This window comes from Vulpes lagopus, chromosome 9 (assembly GCF_018345385.1).
Source record: "Vulpes lagopus strain Blue_001 chromosome 9, ASM1834538v1, whole genome shotgun sequence".
NCBI lineage: Eukaryota > Metazoa > Chordata > Mammalia > Carnivora > Canidae > Vulpes > Vulpes lagopus.
Genome location: NC_054832.1, coordinates 10,008,089 through 10,028,919, shown reverse-complemented (window position 1 = coordinate 10,028,919; position 20,831 = coordinate 10,008,089).

Sequence of the window (20,831 nt, the reverse complement as noted above, 5' to 3'; positions counted from 1 at the left end):
TACTGTTGTGTGTATTGAGCCACAATATTTTAAATATTTTAAAAAACAGTATTTAAAAAGCATATTTAAAAAAATCTATCCATTTATTTTGAGAAACAGAGAGAGAGAGTGCACATGAGCAGGTGGGGAGGGACAGAGAGAGAGAGGGGGAAAGAGAAACCTGAAGCAGGGCTGGATCCCATAACCCTGAGATCATAACCTGAGTGGAAACCAAGATTTGGATACTTAATTGACTGAGCCATCCAGGGGCTGCATAATGCATATTTATTTTTATAAATGATGCTGAGTGATACAGCGGTAGAGAAGGCATGGTCATTATTTCAAGAAGCCAGCCACCGATCTATCTGGAGTGGCAGATGTATAAACAACCCACAATAGTACAGAACCCTAGCAGCTCTAATTTGCGATACTCTCAATCAATGAGAGTATTGACGATTCTCTGTTAAAACATCTAAAACGTTTTTAAAAGATTGTAATAATTTGAGACTGAAACCTTTCTAAGCCATTACCCATGGCCCTGTCTAAAGGAAACTGAGGATTTATTCATTATTCATCTATTTATTCTGTATTTTCACTCACTGACACAAATTCATTGGACAAATATTGCACACCAGGAACTGCTAAAGGTTTAGGGACATAGAGATGAACAAGAGCTGGCTCTGGCCCTAACATGTCCAATGTCCAGTGTTGCACAGAACAGACATGTCAGAAATGGACACTACAAACAGTAGTTCTGGTGAAATCTGCTCAGAGTACAGGGGACAGTACAAAGTCCATATACTTGGGCCAGAGTAAACAGAAAAGGCAATTCAAAGTAACAACTACATGAAATTGGGAAAAGAAAATATGGTTTTGCTGGATGTATGATGGAAGGAAAGAATCTGGAGTGGTGGGAAGAGTGCACTAATGTGTGGAGGCCTAAACTATAGGTTGCTCCATATGACTTAGAGGAATCAATGTGGCTCTTTTTTGAGATGAGACTGGCTATAGGGGCCAATCATGAAGGATTGTGTATGACAGTTTGATAAAATACACCATTGGCAATAGAGAGTCCCTAAAGAGTTTTAGGTTAAAAAGGGGGGCAGTGGTCAGTGAGAGTTGCATCTCTAAGAGACCAGGTTGGCAGCTTCGAGAGGGGTAGGTTGGAGTCAGAGCTAGTGGCAAGAGATATGACTGGTAGTCATATGGAAATTAGTACAATAATCCAGGCCAGAGATGTTATGGGTGTGATCCAAGATGGTAGCCAGGGAAACAAAGAGGTAGGTGTGTACACAGGAAGTGATAAAGAGATACGATTGCTAGAACTTGGTTATAAATTAAATGGGGAAAGGAATGAGAAAAGATTGAGACTTTTTGTAAAGCATCAGTCATCTTTACTTACATTGATAAATTATATTAGGTGTGGTATGAAGGTATCTCCAGACATTATGGGTTAGATGATCTGTACTTCTGTAGTGGAATATTTGTCTGTCTTTTCCCTATTGTCAATCAGTATTCAGTTTTCATCTCTAACAGATTGCTCCCTTCTAATTCAGTCTGTTATAACCTAGAAAAGATGAGGGTGGTGAGGGTATTGGCTTACTGAGAATTTATGTAGGTCACCTGAGATTGTAATGCTAAAGGAAAGTTGTGGTTAAGGACCGTGCCTTGCTCATTTCTGTATCTCCCACAAGAGATGCTTGGCATATAAATGTTTGTCACATAGACAAATGAACAAATGAATGGGTGAAATATAGAAGACAATGTTTTATAAATAGATTCGATGCTTCTTGCATGAAAAGTCTTGGGTATGAGAGAGGGGAGAAAACTGGACCTGTTAGAAGTAGCTAGCATACATTTATGAGAAAAGGTAATGATGATATATTGTAGCTTATTCTAAGCAATGCCCTCTAACTAATTCCTGTGTGTAAGCAGGCAGTATGTGTCATTAGCCTCGACAAAGACTTACGTATCGTTGGAGTTTGGTCGAAGGTACTGGGCCACTGGTACATCTGCTGAGGTTCCCTACAGGCTCCAGTAGCTCCAGCGTCAGTACCCGTGATGCAGCAGGAGTTTCAAGAGCTACTCTCCAGCTTCAGACTTTTCGAAGTCTCCTCCGTCCCTAGAGATTGAAGTCCAAACTCCATGGCTGTCATCTGAGGCCCTTAATGTGGGGCTTTTACCTGCTCTTCCACCCTGGCCCCTTATACTTTAGATCCCAACCAAGTTAGCACCGTGAAGTCCTCCAAAGGAAGCGGGTTGATTATTTTCTCAAAGACCTTCCTCTTTCCAAAATAACACCCCTTCTGTCCCTAACCCTTACATCTGAATAACACAAACCCACTGTTCAGAATGATCAGACACTCCTGTGTTGCCCATGCTCCTTCAAATCACTGACCCCAATTAGAGCTGCTTGCTTTGCATTTTTTTCTTTTTTGGGCTTCATACCTAAGACTTCACAAGGACGGAGCCCTTTCCTTTTAACTGTGACTTCAGCACAAAAGGGATGCCTGGAACTCAGCAGTATCAAATAAAATGAGTCATGTACTGATATTTTCAGGAGCTGACTTTTGTAATTCAGAACCTATTTCAACCCTTTCAAGTGTATCCACCTCAGTTGACTGACTCAGAGACTCATCAACACAGGGCACTTAGGAAAGTCCAGTGATTGTATATGTGAATCAAAAGGAAAAGATAGAAATGGCACCAATCACACAGTCCCACTCTCCTAGCTATGGAGTGAGGGTTGGAAGTTGTTCTCCCCCAAATATATGTGTTGAAGCCCGAAGCTCCAATACCTCAGGATGGAACTGTATTTGGAAATAGGATCTTTAAAGAAGTAGTTAAATTAAAATGAAGTTGTCAGGGTAGGCCTTGATCCGATATGACTGGCATCTGTGTAAGAAGAGGAAGTTTGGACACAGATACAGTGGGAAGATTATATGAGAACACAGGGAGAACACAGCCATCCAGAAGCCAAAGGGAGGGCTATCAGAGGAAACCAACTCTGTCAACACCTTGATGGTGGACTTCCAAGTACCAGTTCTCTAAAACTGAGAGAAAATAAATTTCCATTGTTTAGCCACCTAGTTTGTGACCCTTAGTTATGGCAGCCCTAGCAGAGTGGCTCAGAGACGTGGGGGTGTCTGCACAGCTCCCGGATGGACTTGGCCCATAGAAGACCTCAGGGCAATGGTTCCTTCTGGCCACAGCATCTCTTGTGAGATGCTATCTCCACTATTCAGAAGGAGTAGGACTGGGCCTCAGGACTTGCCTTGTCTGAGATCAGGAACCAGTTGTTTATCCTTTCCACTGGCAGTTCTCCTCATTCAAGCAAACTTTTCTTTCTTTTTTTTTTTTTTTAAGATTTTATCTATTTATTCATAAGAGACAGAGAGAGAGAGAGAGAGAGAGAGAGAGAGAGAGAGAAGCAGAGACATAGGCAGAGGGAGAAGCAGGCTCCATACAGGGATCCCCACGTAGGACTCAATCTCAGGTCCCCAGGATCATGCCCAGGGCTTAAGGCAGTGTTAAACCACTGAGCCACTCAGGCTGCCCAAGCAGACTGTTTCTGACTCTGCTCCTCATTAGTCAGCCTTGCCCCTCATGTTGGTTCTATCAGGAGATGCAGAAGAGTGATATCTTTCTTTGGCTTGTTTCCTCATAAATTCACACAGAGGATCTGAGACTTACTTTATTTTGTCTCATTAATTAATACTTTATGCCTAAATTGTCACCTAAGGTGACAAATTTAATATATCAAAACTTTCTTCTAAGTCTTGTTGACTACTACAAGGATATATTTTACTCAAGAAACAATTTAAACAAAACATACACATGCTGTGAATCTTGAACAGCAAGAAGAGATTGAAATCAGCTTCTCTGTCTTTATCCCAACTTTCAGATGTTGACAAATACAATTAATACTAATGCTGATAAAAAATGTACAGTATAATTATTTCTTACTGTAAAGATGATGAAAGGAGAAGTTCAGGGCCTTATAGTCACATTAATAATAAATGGCAAAGCTAGGGGTTGAGCTTGGATCTCTGATCCCCAAAAACTCTAGTGCATGCTATGCTACACTTAATTATCTACTAGTCACAAGTTTGTGTTATGTCAAACATATTTTAACTTTTAATTTAAAGAGTTTTTCAAGGGATGCCTGAGTGGCTCAGTGGTTGAACTTCTGCCTTTGGTTTAGCAAGTGATCCCAGGTCCCAGGATCGAGTCTTACATCAGGCTCCCCATGGGGAGCCTGCTTCTCCCTCTGCCTATGTCTCTGCCTCTCTCTGTGTGTCTCTCATGAATAAATAAATAAATCTTTTAAAAAATAATAATAAATAAATAAAAAGTTTTTTCAAAAGAACACTTAAAATGTATACTCTTCTACCTTCAAAAGGAAAGGTGGACTATGGGAAACACACCTTCCAACTCTACCCTACCTAAACTCCGTATGTCTTAAGTTTGAAAGCATCTCTAAAGACTGCATTTTAAGTAATGGAGCAGCTGGGTTGAATTGTCATCTTTGCAGCAATGTGCTGGAGGGTATGAGATGGAGGGAATGGAACTGTGACCCGGGAACAATGTCAGAGCAGAACAGGAATGCTTTGCCCACCCTGTTGCAGAGGAGAGCATGCATTCACCAAATGAGGTTTTCCTAAATGACTAATAGGGCACTTTCAAACTTTCATACCTTTGACTTTCTAACCAAGATCACAATTGTGAATTTTTACTCCTGGAAAAGTCCTCAGACTTCACCTCAATTAAATTTCTCACTCTACAGAGAAGAGGAAGGTCAGGAAAGGAAACTGGGCTGTCTGATATTCTGTGGCTCCTTAGTGGCTAAGACAGGAAAGCAGGAATTCATTGTCTTCCCCTCAGAAGCTTTCACACTATACACTGATCTCACTTACCAAGAGGCTGGGCAGCTCATTCCATGGGCTCTGTCTTGCTGCTGATGAGGATCAAGTCTCCCATAGATGATTTCCCTTAAGCCAGGGGACAAGGGCATTTACATGAAAGCCAGGAGAATAGAGCTTAGCTAGTTTCCATGTGACATCCAACATAAGTGATCTTTTAGAAGGAATGGAATCATTGGCCTCTACCCTTCCTCAGCCTTGATGGAAAGTAACCAAAAGCTAGAAAAGGCAAGTAGCCACATTTTTAATTTTTAATCACTTATTTTTAATGCTACAGAATAAAGATTAAGTTGGCCTTGAAAAATCAGTTTCCTGCTGTTTTCCCACTCCGGTTCATAAATTTACCACTTGAGCTTTTGAGGTAAAGGAGTGGTCACTAAGCAGCAATTGGTCAAATACTGGCCTTGGAGCCAGAATGTAAAGAAATAAGAGCAACAACATTTTTATGGAGCTCACTCATTCTGTGTGCCTCTAAGCCATGTACTGGGTATGAGAGTTAAGAGTTCTGCCTTTATGGAATGGGGGTATACCCAAGCATGGGAGAAAAACACAAACCCATAACCAAAAGGATGAACTTGAAATTCCCATAATCGAGGCTACAGTGAGAAGTGCTTGGTAAGATGAACATCTATAACAAGAGTCGATTCAGTCAGGGGGCCAAGCACTTCCTTAGGGAATTAAATAAAGATGGAGCTGAGAAATCTCAATGAAAGCCCCGTGAAGTCACTTTTAAACTCCTATAAAGTCATTTTTTGAAAATGAAGAAACTGAGGCTCAGTGAAATAAAATGAATTTCCAAGGCCTCTGCAGTAAGTAGCATAGTGTTCATATGCAAAGCCAGAACTAATTCTTCACTGTACCCTCCCCATTATACCACGATTGATAACCTAGGCCCCCTAGACTTCTAGTCCCCATTCTGTTATCTTTGAGTGTACATTTTTAAAAAAGATTTATATATTTATTTCAGAGAGAGAGAGAGAGAGAGAGCATGAATCAAAGGGGCAAAGACAAAGAGGGGAAGAGAATCTTAAGTAGACCCCATGCTGAGCATGGAGCCCAATGTGGGGCTTTATTTGATGACTCTGAGATCATGACCCAAGCTGAAATCGATTTGTATGCTTGAACGACTGTGTTACCTAGTTGTCCCTCTTTGGTTATAATCTTATTCTCTGAGACACCACCAGAATCTGCAGGAAGAATATGACTTTAGAGTCTGATGAACTTGGGTTCAAACTATTTCTCTTACCTGCTGTGTGAACTTAGACAAATCATCATCACTGTGGGCCTGCCTCCCTTTCTTCAATAATAAAGATGGAATAATGTTAAGTACACCACCAGGTCACTTCCAAGATTGGAAATTAAAAAAAATAGAAGGTGCTCCATAAAGTAAGAATAACACCAAAAACAATGAACAAAAAGCTGTCATGTGTTGAGTACCTACTGGGAGCTGGACACATGCATTATCCTATTTATTCCTCACAATAACCCTGGGAGACAGGCACATTTATTGTCATTCTGAAGATGGCAAAGCTGTAGTACTGAGTCTTTAGATAAGTTGGCCCAAAATCATAAAGCCAGGAAATGGCAGAAGTAAGGTACAGTCCCAGATAGTCTGGCTTCAGAGCCCTTACCCTTAACTACCACACTGTACCACCCTTCTAATTTCTGTCTGTAGCATGTACAGAAGACCAGGCAAGTTGGACTTGGTGTTTCTTCTGGCATAAACCTTCTGATGAGCTTCCCTTGTGGACAACTTGAAGTCTGTGTGCATGTACACACACACGCACGCACATACATGCAGAATAAAGTTTTTCTTGTGGACTACTGGGGCCAGCCCCTTTCTCTCCTGTTCCAAGGTGTTCTATGGAGGCTGCTCTTGGCCTCATGGCATCTGCTCCTTTTCCTCCAGCTGCGGAACTGTAGACGAGTTTATTTATGGTAGCATGCATTTTCTGAGCTGAAACCAATGCAGGCTGCTGTCCAGATTCTCTGAAAAAAATCCTTCAATCAGCTCTGAATATGGAGGACTCATTTTTCTTTTGAATTTCAATTTTTTTTATTTTTTATTTTTAAAGATTGTATTATTTATTTTTATTTATTTATTTATTCATAAATAAATACAGATAGAGAGAGAGGCAGAGACACAGGTAGAAGGAGAAGCTGGCTCCATGCAGGGAGCCTGACAGGGGACGTGATCCTGAGACTCCAGGATCAGGCCCTGGGCTGAAGGCAGCGCTAAACTGCTGAGCCACCCAGCTGCCCTGAATCTCAATTTTTAAAAGATGATAATTTGGGAGGAAGAGAAAGACAAAGTGATTAGAATGGCTGGGGAGAGGGCAAAAATGGAAAGGAACATACAAACCTGACCAACTATGATGGTTTGGAATAATAACTGCATAGCACGCAGCAGAGGCCTACTTATTTAGTGATATTTCAAATTCCCTAAAGGTGGCATGCTGTTTCCTGATTCCATGGCTTTACATTTGCTGAATCCTTCATCTTAGAAAGGGCTTCTCACATCTCCTATCTACCTGGAAGTCTCTTACATCAGGATGACATCTCTCCCCTTCGCCCCTTAAAGTCTCCCTGATTGCCTTCTTCCCAGGCCAAAGATACACATTTTAAATTCAGAAAGGCTTAAGATCCTAACCCAGCTTTACCAATTGTTAGCTTACTGAGGTTGGCAAAATCTACTGAGCCTTTCTGGGGTTCTATATCCTTCTTGGTGAAGGAAGCATTGCAAAATAACCTGTCTCCTAATTTCGTGATGAAGATGAATACAGCAGAATGGTGAGAGATGATAGTGCAAGTGACATCACAGTGCCTGGTACTAATGGGCTCCCAGTAAATGTTTGTTAAGTGAATGAATCAAAGAAAGAGATTAGTACTGAGCCTGCACAGAACAAGTGCTGAGCAAAGGCTTTCTATTATCCAGCCCTACCTATTCAATCCCTTCACTAGAATGAACATCCAGGAGGCAGGAAACTTTTTGTTGTCCTCCTTATACCTGTAGAAATTAGCATGGTACATGGCATGTGCAGGACCCTCAATGACAGTTTTATATGACATTTATATATATTTTGACATTTACATATGACATTTTATATATGTATACATCTCACCAGTTCACAAATCATTTTTCAAATATTTATTTTGATTATCACATATGCTCAAAGTGGTAGACATTATAATCATCATTTTACAAGGGAAAGAAAAACAAAGCTTAGAAAATAAAAATACTTCCTTTAATTCACAGCTGGTGAAGACTAGAGTAGAGCTTGGTCCCAACCCTCTGACGATACCCAAAGTACTGTCTGCTGATCCATGGACAGAAATAGCACAAGTTGGGGTGGCAGAGACGTACACATCACCTAGTCTATCTGTCCTTCTTTCATGTATGATGCTCAAGAGGAAGGCACCTGCCCAAGCTCACTTTTAATGAATGCTCCAATAGTTCAGGGACGAGAGGCAAGTTTATTTTGATAAATAAATCATATAGTTGTTACTCACCAGTCCCAATGGGTTGTGTTCAGCATTGCTAAATATTTATAGTCGACAAGGAAAAATTGAATGCGTTTGTGTCTCTTTTGACAAATTGGTTACCTCATGTAGAATAATTGCTGCTTTTACTCATAGTACTTGAGTTCTACTCTGCACATTACTGAGTCATAGCTTAGTTAATGCCTGATTTCAGTTGGCAAAGTGCTATTTCTGGGAGAAAATAAAAGACTAATGTTTTGGATTTGAACCAGTCTTTTTTTTTTTTTCTTTGAACTTTGCATGCCTATCATGGAGATGTTAACAACTCAAACCTAATTTCAAGTAACAGAAAACAGAGTCATTGAAGAGAGCAGAGTGTCTGGTTGCATGTCTATCCTCTGTAATGGCATCTATCTTCAGTGACACATTTCAGAAAGGCTTGTCTGTACCTGGATGGAGAGACCTCTGTGCTGTTTCAAAAACTCTTACCCATAACTCAGAAATACTGTGTGGGGTGATTTGTTACTTTGTCTGGTCCTGACCAATACACCATTCCATACTCTCAGTCTCTAGCATGGTTTCTGGAACATGGTAGTTGTTCAGGTAGTTATTGCTGATCTAGCAGGTGAGCACCTTCCAGTTAAGCAAGTAGATTGCAGAGGTGGAGTATTGCTAGATCTGGGGCAGAAGCCTTATTTCATCCCTCCAAAAAGCCAAAATTCCTTATATATAAAATCCACCTAGTTTGGGACACCTGGGTGGATCAATGGTTGAGTGTCTACCTTTGGCTCAGGTCATGATCCCGGGGTCCTGGGATCAAGTCCTGCATCAGGCTCCCTGCAGGGAGTCTGCTTCTCCCTCTATCTATGTCTCTGCCTCTCTCTCTGTGTCTCTCATGAATAAATAAATGAAATAAAAAAAAATCCATCTAGCTTACATCTTTGAAGAATCAAATTAATTAATGCACAAATGTAGTTAGCATAAAAGCTAGGATATAGTAAATTCAGGAATTAAGTGATAAGTATTAAGCACTTAAAATAACATTACATTTATTTAATTTTATAATTATAAAATAATTATAGTGATGATGATGATTTGACTCCCCTCTTTCATTTTGAATTAGTCAAAAAACTTCATACTAGCCAATGCCCTAAACTCTGGTGGCTTACCACCAGAAACAAGTTGTGTTTCTACTTCCTGTCATGGTCCTATAAAATCTGGTGGCTCTTTTGATGGTTATTCCCCAGGAGAGCAATAACTAAGGGACCCAGACTCTTTCCTTCATGTGGCTCTGCTCACTAGAATCCTATACTTCCAGCTGCAAGGGAAAAACAAGGGGAAAGCAAGATTTTTGGTCTGCATTACTCTGAGCATAATTTAGTCCTAAAGCCCAACTATATTGTCACAGAGATAGAAAATGCAGAAAAAGTCTTTTTCTGATATGTCCAGGACTGGTACATTTAGCTGCCACCCAATTAGCTATAAACATATAACTTAAATCTGGAGCCATCCAGAGCTTTACTCCACAATATGGATCAAATAGCGTCACCAGCATTTACAAGGTTATCATTCTATGTGGGAAATATGTACTGGATACATAGGAGGATGTAATGAGATATCATGGAAAGAACATATTTTAAAAAACATCAAACAAAAATAATGAATTAGGGAGAATTAATGGACTTCTAGGACACAAGCAATTCAAGAAAAAACAAAGCTTTGTTGGCCTTAATGGAAGGGTAAGATAGTAAAACAGAGATGGCAACAAAGCCAAGATCGTGGACCATTAGGAGAGAGAGGCCAAGGCTAGGGAGAGAATCCAGAGAATAAGGTCTATAAGTTGAGCACAGGAAGTGTGGGAGAGAGATGTGGTTAGATGATGATGGTGGAGACCCCTAAAAACAGTCTTTATTCATGGAGATATTGGGGCCATTATGCTTGCTTTATTTATGGGGCAAGTCTCAACATTTTGAATCTTTATCCATTTACATTTACAATAAAACTATATATTTTCATTATCTGGCTCCAAATATTACCACTTATTTATGTTTTATTATTTTTCAGAGAGACATTGAAAATGGAGAAAAACTGAACCACTTCATTTATATTACATTGCGGAAGAAACTAGAGTTTCACAAAAATTAGTATTATAGGAAGTTGAGGCTTATCTTTTGTAGTATTCACAAACATTTTTCCAATATTACCTAATTTATATTTACCTATATTTCAATATATTTTCCTCTTTCTCACAACCAAGAGCTTTTATTTTTTAATATGATTTAACTTCTGTAAGAATTTCATTCAAGGGATATTTACTGAGCCTCTCCTGTGTAGAAAGAACTATCCCTATCCTTAGAGGTTGCTTTTGGAGCCTGGGATAGAAGAGAGAAGAATGCATGCAAGCACATTTTCATTTTGAAGCCTCATTGTCTATGTTTATTTTTGTGATGGTGTATTACTGTCCATCTCCCCCCCCCCTCCTTATGCTACTGGCACTGTGAGGCCAGAAACTATGTCTGTTTCAGCTATTGACCAGCACCATATCCCCAGCACTGAGCAGAGTGTCAGGCAGACAACACAATTGGTTCTCAGTAAATATGCTGAATAAATAAATGAATTAGATAACTATTTTTAATTCTGCACCTGTGCAAATTGTCTTTTTTTTTCTATAAGTCACATTTTAGTCTAGTGTAGTCTAGTAAAAAGTATAGTCTTGGAACCAGGATACCTAGGATCAAATCCTGGCTCTGTCAATTCCCAACCCTCGCTTGGGAAAGTTAATACCTGTTTCCTTATCTGTAGAGTAATAATAGTTCTTCCTTCATAAGCTTATTGTATTAAATAAGTTACTGTTTGAAAAGTGTTTACTACTAGAAAGTACAATGTAAAATGTAAAATGTCTGCCAAGAAAAATCTGATTGGATTAGATAGTTATTATTCCACTTTAGGCAGGCAGTTAATAAAAGTAACTCTATTATTATTTCTTCCACTGGGCTAATCTTCTGTGCATTTAAAGGGTAAGGCCACATGATCCAGAACGTTGAGGCTCATGTGAGAAGACATCTTTCTTGAAAAAACGGTCTTTAAGGAGCAATCACAAAAGGGAGCTATGAATGACATGTGGAGCAGGGTATTATCTTAAGAAAACTAAAATTAAGAGAAGCTAAATAGATTACAGACATACTCATGCACACACACATGCACACACACACACACACACACACACCCCACACACAGGGACATGCACACAAATACCCCCAGTGGCAGGGCCAGCATTTGAATCAGGTCTCCTAACTCCAAAACTATGTTTTTTGCAGAACTTCTGGCCCAACACATTAATTAAACAACTATCATGTTCATTATCAATAGAATGCTCGTGTTGTCACATGTAATCAAATAGAGCACTAGTGAATTTCAGTGATTTGCACCTGTTGCGAGACATAAAAATTCTGAAAATAAGGCTTCTTCTATCTCACCAATTTTTGTTTTTTATTTTCGAGAAAACAACCACCACAAACAACCTTGTTTCTTCTGTTCCCCTTGTTTTATGGCCCCAAATTACCCAGCCTACATCAAGGTCATAACTGTATTTCACAGCTAAGTGAATCTTCCACTCAAAATTTATTGCAGCTTCAAGAGTTTGAAGGTTGGTAAAATACCCTGAAACTTGCAGCTGGAGTGAAAATTGCTGAAATTAACATTGTTAGGGTTATAATTCCTCTTCTAGATTTTCCATATGTTTTATGGCCACCATGTAGAGTTTTTATGTTGTTGTTTTTCTTTCTTTCTTTTTTTTATACCGAGTGGTAATGATGGATGCATCTGGCATTGCTAATGAGTTCTATATATGTCTGGTGCTGAACATGATGAAAGATAATCCTGAGACATTATATTTTCCACCGATGTGACATTCAGCTTCTTATTATAGATCACTATTTCCATTTGTCTAACTGTCATGTTTAAACGAATTCATTCATTAATTCAGCAAAATTTTATGGGGCATAATAATATATGCTAGATATTGTGCTAGGCATTGGGAACATAAATTTGAATCATAAATATCCCCTTAATTAAAAGAGCACAGTCTAGGAGGAGAAACACTAGCATCAAAAGTTTTATGAATTATTTTTAAAAATTTGCCTCTTAGAGTCTGAGGCTATATTCTCTGCTGTGTGGCATGTATGCTATAAGTTACAGTATGAACTTTAATTTCGCTGACATTTTATATATTTATGTTGAAAGTTTAAGGCTTTATTTATTTTCCCCAAAGGCAGGAAGAGATTCATCACTAGGAAATCAAAATGTTTTTAATTTATACAGGTATAAGTGATTCTAAAGCAGAGTTCACTAAAATGGAAATTATGTAAGTATAGATTTTACCAAGGGGAGGGGTGTCTATTTGTCTACAGGTGCTTAAAATACATTGCCTGATTCATAACAGATATGCTTTATAACAAATACTTGTTGAGTGAAGGAACTCACTGCTCAACATTGGCCTTGTTGTTTAACTTCGCTGGACAGAGAATGTGACTGTATTCTTGCTCTGCACCTGGACTATTGGATGACGCCAGAGGACCTGATATAGCCCCACAGGCTGATGCCTCTGGACACTCATGGTGTGTGGTCCCCTCTGTGCTGTGGGTATTACCCTCAGCCATTCTGCTTCCCTAGTCCAGTTGTCTCAACTGCTGTCCATGCTGCATCCCTTCTGCACTCCTTGGTGGCACACTGTCCCCATCCTTCACCTGCATATAGTGAGAAGCAAGATATTCTTCCTCCTGTAAGCTCTGGCCCATACCTCCCACCCCCATTGCTGGGGATGCACTCCATGATCCCCTCCTTAGTTAGAAGCTGGCTCCTTCCAATAACATTTAAACCTCTTAAAATCCCCTTCCTTTTTCCCTTATTTGTTAAACAAATAAGGGAAAAGGGGAGAAGTGGGAATACAGCCTCCAGCAACTTCTCATTTCCCTTTGGCTAATTCTTTATCCTCTACCCTGCATGAGTAAACATGAAAAAACTGTCTGCATTCCTTGGCCCCTCTTCTTGACCTCTTTAACCCACTTCCAACCCACTTCTCAACCCACTTCCAACCCACTTCTCAACCCACTTCCATCCGGCCTGTCCTTATTTCTCCCCTGAAAGGCCCTTAGCTTCTTTCTTCCCTGAAAGGTCCTTAGCTTGGTGCCCTGCAGTCTCTGGTGGTTATGGATAATCAATGTGTTTCAGTCCTTGGTCTTCCTGACCTCTCTGCACCTCCCTCCGGACTGGGAAAAGTTCCCCTCTCCATAGTTCCAGCTTTGTCCCCATGTTTGTACGTCAACAGCTGGTTTAATCAGTTGGTTTTGCTGGTTCTTCTTCCAATATCTACCCCTAGTATATAGAGCTTCCTTGGGCTCCTGCTCCAGGCCTTCTGAGTTCCTCACACTGAACACCTTGTATGCAATCTCACCCACATTTGTGGCTTTGTTTTATCATTTATCTCTGTATCCCCAAATTTTTATGTGAGTTTCAGGCCAATGTAGCAAACATTTCAGAGACTACCTCCCCTTGAAAGACCTATGGTCCTCTAAAATAAACATGTAAGGTTATTATGAATTCTCTCAGTGTTTGGGGTCCCTTTGGGCCTCAGATTATTTTAGAATAATTTGAAGACCAATTGGCAAAATCCTAAGAGAAGTTTCCTGGAACTTGGTATCTCTTAACTCTTAAAAATTTAAGTAACATCTTGGCCCAAATACAGTTTAGGAAAAGCTGTTTGTGAAAAGGTTTTAGAAGCCAAGTTTCCAGAAACTCTACTTAATTTCATTTCTTTCACCAAACAACTCAATAGCCATATGGAGGAGACATGTCAATAAATAGTGCTCCAAAATTTCATTTATGGCTACAGAGTATATCCTTGGGAACACTATAATATATTTAGCTTATCTCCATTTTAAAAATATATATCATTTCCAGAAGCTAAAGTTAAAAAAAAAATCCAGCACTAACATATTTGCTTCATTTGGACAACTCTTTCCTTGGAATACACTTCTGGGGGTGGTGAGAGTTTTGTCACAGAGCACATATGGTTCTTAAGGCCCTGTGTGTGTCACCAAGGTGTCCTCAGAGACATGGTGGCAATGCACATTCATGTCAACAGTGTGCAAAAGGGCTTGCTTCCTTACAACCATGCTAACGGGGTATTCTCATTCTGTTTTGAAACCATTCAGTCAGTCTGTCATCTACTTGTTCCAAGGAACCATTCCAATTTGCCAGAGCTCCTCACAAAGTCAGCTGTTAATAACTAATCGTGGTATTTTAAGTGTGTGTGACTACTGCTGAGTATAGCACAACTGCATTCTTGTTCTAAATCCAATTTCCCTTTAAAAAAGCATGTTATTACAAAAGTGGGTGCTGGCAGCACCATCAAACTGGGTTATCATACAAAGGTTGAGTCTTTACAACCATTCATGCTCCTTTTTTCTATCCTATATCTTCTGACATCGAGTTTTTCAACCCAAAACATTGCACTCAAGTTAAACAATCAACTCTAAAAGCCAGAATTAGGAAAATCTTACTCCCTAAGCACTTAAAATGAGTATCTACTGTGTAATTCAAATAACTTGAAAAATTAGCTGGGATGAGACATTCAGAGAGAAACTTCAGATAGAAAACAATTAGCCTTGCTCCTCCAGCAGGCAAGAGAATATTGTGGCTTCAATTTTTCTTTTTATTCTATTTAATTCCCTTTCATGGGCAATTATCCTATTAAATTGGCTCTTTTGTTTTGGCATAAGTAACCAAACCCTTCCAGCTCAAGATTGCCTACTTCAAGAGCAAAATTTAGCTCTGTATATTTTTTTCCAGGATTTTTTCAGGCTGCAGAACTTTTGTAGAAGAGAGTTTACTCTAGGCTTTTCTTGGGACCAGACTCGCAGAGACCCTGAGAAGCAAACCCAGGTGTGGGTTTTTGCCAGCAGCCCAGAAAAGAAATTGGTCTTCTTTCTGCACCTCAAATTCCCTTCTGCCAGTGTTTTTTGAGCACTTACTACATAACTGAGAAGTCATTCCTTATCTTAAAAAAAAAAGCACAACTGAGGTACTATACATAATAATATACAGAGAAACAGCTGAGTGGTCTTTGAAATCAGAGAGATCTGGGTTCAATAAAAGATGGCAGCCATTGCCCTCATAGCGGAGTAATTTGTGTTATTTTGGAGAACATGACCAAAGGGCTGGGTGCTGATGTTATTGTATTCATGGTAGAAAGATCTTTCTAGGGTGTCTGGTGTGTGCGTGTGCATGTGCACATGTTGCACATGCACACGCACACACACACAAGATATTCAACTGGGCCAAGTAGCCATGAGGTTTTCAGGGATCAAAGCACTGGGAGTTGGACCTCAAATAGTTACTGGAATTATATCCTTGGGAAGGCACCCGGCCAGAGCTAGAAAAGAGATCTTAGCCCATTTAGGCACACCAGGTGCCAGTGAAGCCAACTCCACTATGAAGTTGGATTGCTGATGGGAAGATAATACGATTCTTTCAAATCAGTGTGAACTTGTCGATGGGAGTTAAGAATTTCATGGTTGGGCCTCAGAGATCTATGCGTCTGTATATAGCAACACAAAAAGCAATTTTTCTGGGGAAGAATTGACTACTTTATGATATTCTCAAAGGAGTTCATCACCCCCAACAAGTGAAACCAAATGCTTGAACTAGAGAATATTCTTCAAGCATTAAAATAGAAACTGGCACAGAGTCAGATTCAATGAGATATTTTGAAATTTCACACTGCATGGAGTGAACTGGTACGATTTTGCAGGCCACAAACAAGCAGAGGGAATTTAAGGAACTGCTAAAAGGCACTCAGAACCCTTTAAGAGGGACAATTACTTGACCTAATTACTAAAAGAGGGCCTCTGTGACTCTCCAAGCATTTGCAACTGCCCATCACGTTGGATACATCACCTTAAACACTCATTCTTAAATGAAAGAATGGCCATGTGAGTGATGACAGAGCATAATTAATAGGATGTTGGAATGGAAAAGTAGCTTTTGAAAGTTAAAATGTGCAGCCCATTGTCAGCTAGCTTCTTCCCAGTTCCACTGAGCAGCATCACTCAAATCCTATTGATTCTTACTTTGCTATTTTGCTTACTTTGCAAATAGGTCACTGGATGGAGGACTGTGGAGTTGCCCTAGAGAAGCAAACCAAAATAAGTAAACACAGATAGTCCACCAAAGACAAGAAACAGATCTATCAATTCAAACAAAATCTTTTTTAAAAAAAGTAATATTCTGAGGTCATTTAATGTAGAAAGAGAGATTCTTGTGTAATTCAGTATATCTTCAGGACATGATTATAGAATAATGCTATAAAATTCTTGGAGTTTGTCTCTTTAAAAATACCATTGGCTACTCTGTGCATTTGGACATTTTTGGGGAGACTAATGCATGTCTCTTAACCTCTTCAGGTACACTGCTTTCTCCACGGCTAATTTCAAATATATAAAATGATACTAGTGGACAGGGGATAGAAATTTTCAGTGTTGCTTAAGAATCAAATATAAGAGTTATCAGAAAGCAGATTTTAGTGGATGGAACTGGAGGATATTAGGCTAAGTGAAATAAGTTACTCAGAGAAAAGCAATTATATGATTTCACTCATATGTGGAAATTAAGGAACAAAAGAGAGGCTCATAGGTAAGGGAGGGAAAATGAAATAAGATGAATTCAGAGAGGAAGACAAACTATAAGAGACCCTTAACTATAGGAAACAAATAAGGTTGCTGGAGGGGAGGTGAGTGGGAGATGGCATAACTGAGTGATGGTCATTAAGGAGGGAACTTGATGGAATGAGCACTGGGTGTTATATGCAATTGATGAATCACTAAATTCTACCTCTGAAACTAATAGTTCACTATATGTTAATTAATTGAATTAAAATTAAAATAAACTGAAGAGGGAAAAAAAAGGAAATAAGATTTTATTTGTATATAGGAAAGTAGTTTTTACTAATTGGCATTAACTTGCTGGAAAACAGGTTAGTTTCTAAAATAGTGAGCTCATGGTTTGCAAAGGAGTTCAAACAAGGTATGACAAATTATCAGGGATGTTGTAAAAATGATTTTTACATCACTTTGGAATTTAAAGTAGCAAAACAGATCCAGATTCTGTAATGCAAGAGGTTTGTGCAAACAAGTACAAGAAGATTTCCTTACCAAGCCCTTATAAAATTCCGCATTTGGTTTTAATATCTATGCCCTCCTCCTGGTGGGTGATTCTTGTCTGCTGGGATGGCCAGTAGGAGGGAGGAACGGTATCGAAGGTCATCAACAGGTTGGCCACTTCATAATGAAGAGCCCAATGACACAGAGGCTTCTACTTCTGCACATTGCCCTGGTCAATCTTCAGGGTCCTGTAGAGATGAGATGGGATGTAACACGTAAGTATAGACCCCAGCTAGAATCAGATTCTAGCTGGGGTCTATAGAAACTAAGAAAAACAAATAAAAAGAAAATTGCTCATGGTTTAGGACCTACCAGGAACTCTAAAAAGGGATGATGGCAAACCACAAAATACTCCCCACTACCACCATGGTTAGAATGGAAGATCAGAGCTTGGGCTGAGAGGAGTCCACCAGTATGGTATCAATCAGTCTTTGAAAGCCTGGAAGATGGTGAAATGGGTACTCCAGGATGGGTGGCTCTGACAGTACAGAAAGGGAGGGCCCTCTGTGGGTAAACTTTCTGATCCTATAGCAGAAGTGCAGCAACTTTTCAGGAGATTCACTTGTCCTGCCCCTAAACCACACCACGTTAGCAACTCATAAAAAAAATGCTGTCTCTTCCTTTTTGATCTCTGTATTCCTAGATCGACTCCCTTGTTCTCTTAATAGTAGAATACTGAATGCATCCATCAAGCTGCAGTGTTTGCCATTCTTGGAATAGTCCACACCTGCTTGATCATCCAGCCACTTCATACATAATCTTGCCTTTTGCTTAGAGCCCTGCCTCCATTCCACTATCACCACCACAGGCAGAAATATCAGGAATATGCACTCCCAAGGTCAGTTTCCTTTCTGAGATGATAACTTCTCACTCTGCCTTGTAATTATGGGTTAATCTGTGCTCTCACCCATTCACTGGAAGCTTCAAGAAAGCCCTGATACATTCATCTCTGTTATCTATAGGGCCTGGAATATGCCTGCCACATAGTAATTGCTAAGTAAATAATTCTGACTAAATGAACCAGGAAGAGAGCAAAGTTCCTTTTTGAAAGGTGCGTGTTGTTCTTTCCCACTGACTGCTGGTGCTAACTTCCTGTCTGTGCAGATGGCATCCTCGGAGACAGGAGAGGCAGAGAAAGCCATCTCCCCTACTGATGGCCTGGAAAACTCTTGCCCAAACCAGGCATCAGAAGCATGAACTTCCACCTTTTCCTCTGGGCAATGGTGTTAACGGATGGGCAGAAGAAATAAGGCAATAAGCTTCTACAAACACAAGATTTATTAACTTCACTAACGTTAACTGTAATCAGCTCAAGAAACCGCAGCCTGGAACTTGCCCTGTAGTTCTCACAACGAACTTGGGTTTATGTATTTCCTAAATAAAAATTAAATTACATTAAATAAAATTTAAAAAGCCCTTCTTCTTCCATCGCTACCTGTTCTCACTCCACGCAGGTTCCTGCTCAGATTAGATGTGCGCAGGTGCTTCCTCCAGTCACCAGATTGTCCTGGAGGAGTGGAGACGGAACGTTTTACTCTGCTTTCATTTGGCACTTGCAAAGTCTTTCCCTTCTCGCTGACTTTGTCCCCAATTTTCCAAGGCTGTCATTTTTATGTAATTAGAATTCTACATTGATCCAGATATCACTTTGTAGTCTATCCTATAGACAGCCATAGATGTTAAACTCAGTCATCTAATTTATTCCTTCCCACGTGTTTTGGGTTCTTTTTCTTTCTTTTTGTGTGTACAAGGCAAATTGGTTAGGTCAACGTTTTTCTAAACTATGAATTGAATTTGGTCATTCTGATACATTTGTGAACTTTACTTCTACTCATTTTGCTCCCCAAAGGTTCGCAAATGCTAGTGCATGATAAAATTCTCACCGGACTGTGAAAACTGAGAAGAATACGGACAAATATGCATGTGCATGCATGTGTGTATGTGCTATAGGTGCCATAAATTTGCCAATGCTGTTTTCTTATTGCAGATAACCTTCGCCGCTTTTCAAATTGTGGTCCTAAATTGTCTCGTCTTTTATGTAACACAGGGCTTTTGTAGATAGGACTAGTCTTTAAAAATATCTTTACTCGAAAAAAAATCTGGCAATTTTCTGTCAGCTTTTTTGTTACTTTGTTTGTTAAAATTATATTGATTTAGGGATCCCAAACTGGAAAGCTCTGACTAATAACATCACTGTTTAATTCCAAGAACTATAGAACCACTAAATCATAGAGCTGAGGGGGTACTATTCATCATCTAGTTGTGCTATCACACCACCAACAGAGAGGGAAGTGAGGCCCAAGGTGGGGGAGCCCCTTGCTCAGAGGTAGCTGGTAAGAAAAAACAAATCGGAGCAAAGACTTGAACCCCCAATATCCTAGGTCAATTGCTGTTCTCTTCCCCACTGGCCCACAGCACCCCCTCCCACTTTACTTGTTTTTTTGCTTGTTTGTCTATTTTGTATTGAAGCATGTTGACACACAATTATAGATGAGTTTCAGTGACACCACATTGTGACTCAGCATTTACACACATCAGCAATTGATGGCCATGATAAATGAAGCTACTGTTTTTCACTGATAAAAGAGTTACCTTGACAGGGAACTATAGTGGAGTCGTTCTATCTTGTTTATTCACATTTACAACTGAATTTTCCAGAAATCTCAGAGGGTTCATATTCAATATTTCTAAGGTGAGAAACATTGCAAGTATCTGGCAAAAAGGCATCTCTTTCCTTGGAACTGAATGCATAATTGAGGATTTCACACTTCCACATCATTCAGTCTTAATCTTCAGTTGAACTTAGTAAAATATTGTTTTGATCGGGATAGGTTCACATATTGTTCTATGACTTCCCAACCATAATTAGATTCCTTGGGCACTGCGGGAGTTCTAATTGCAAGTGCAGAGCAATTTCAAACTCAGCCACTCGTGTTGTCCATGTTGAAAGCCCTTTTTAAAGGAGGAAGAAAAAAAAAAGAGTCCTTTCATTCCTGGGTAAATTTCAAAAGCTAACATGATGTCATCATCACTTTTCCTCCCATAATTTCCAGAAGGCCTGAGCAGCCTATGCAGATCTCCATCATTTCCCTCCTAAAGGTTTCAGAAATAACATATTATAGATAAGCTTAATAAAACTGCCAGAGACCCTAAAGAAGTGGATTGGATTTCTGAGGAAAAGAGTGAGATGGCACATGTCTATCAATCGGGATAATGTCATGTATTTTTTCAG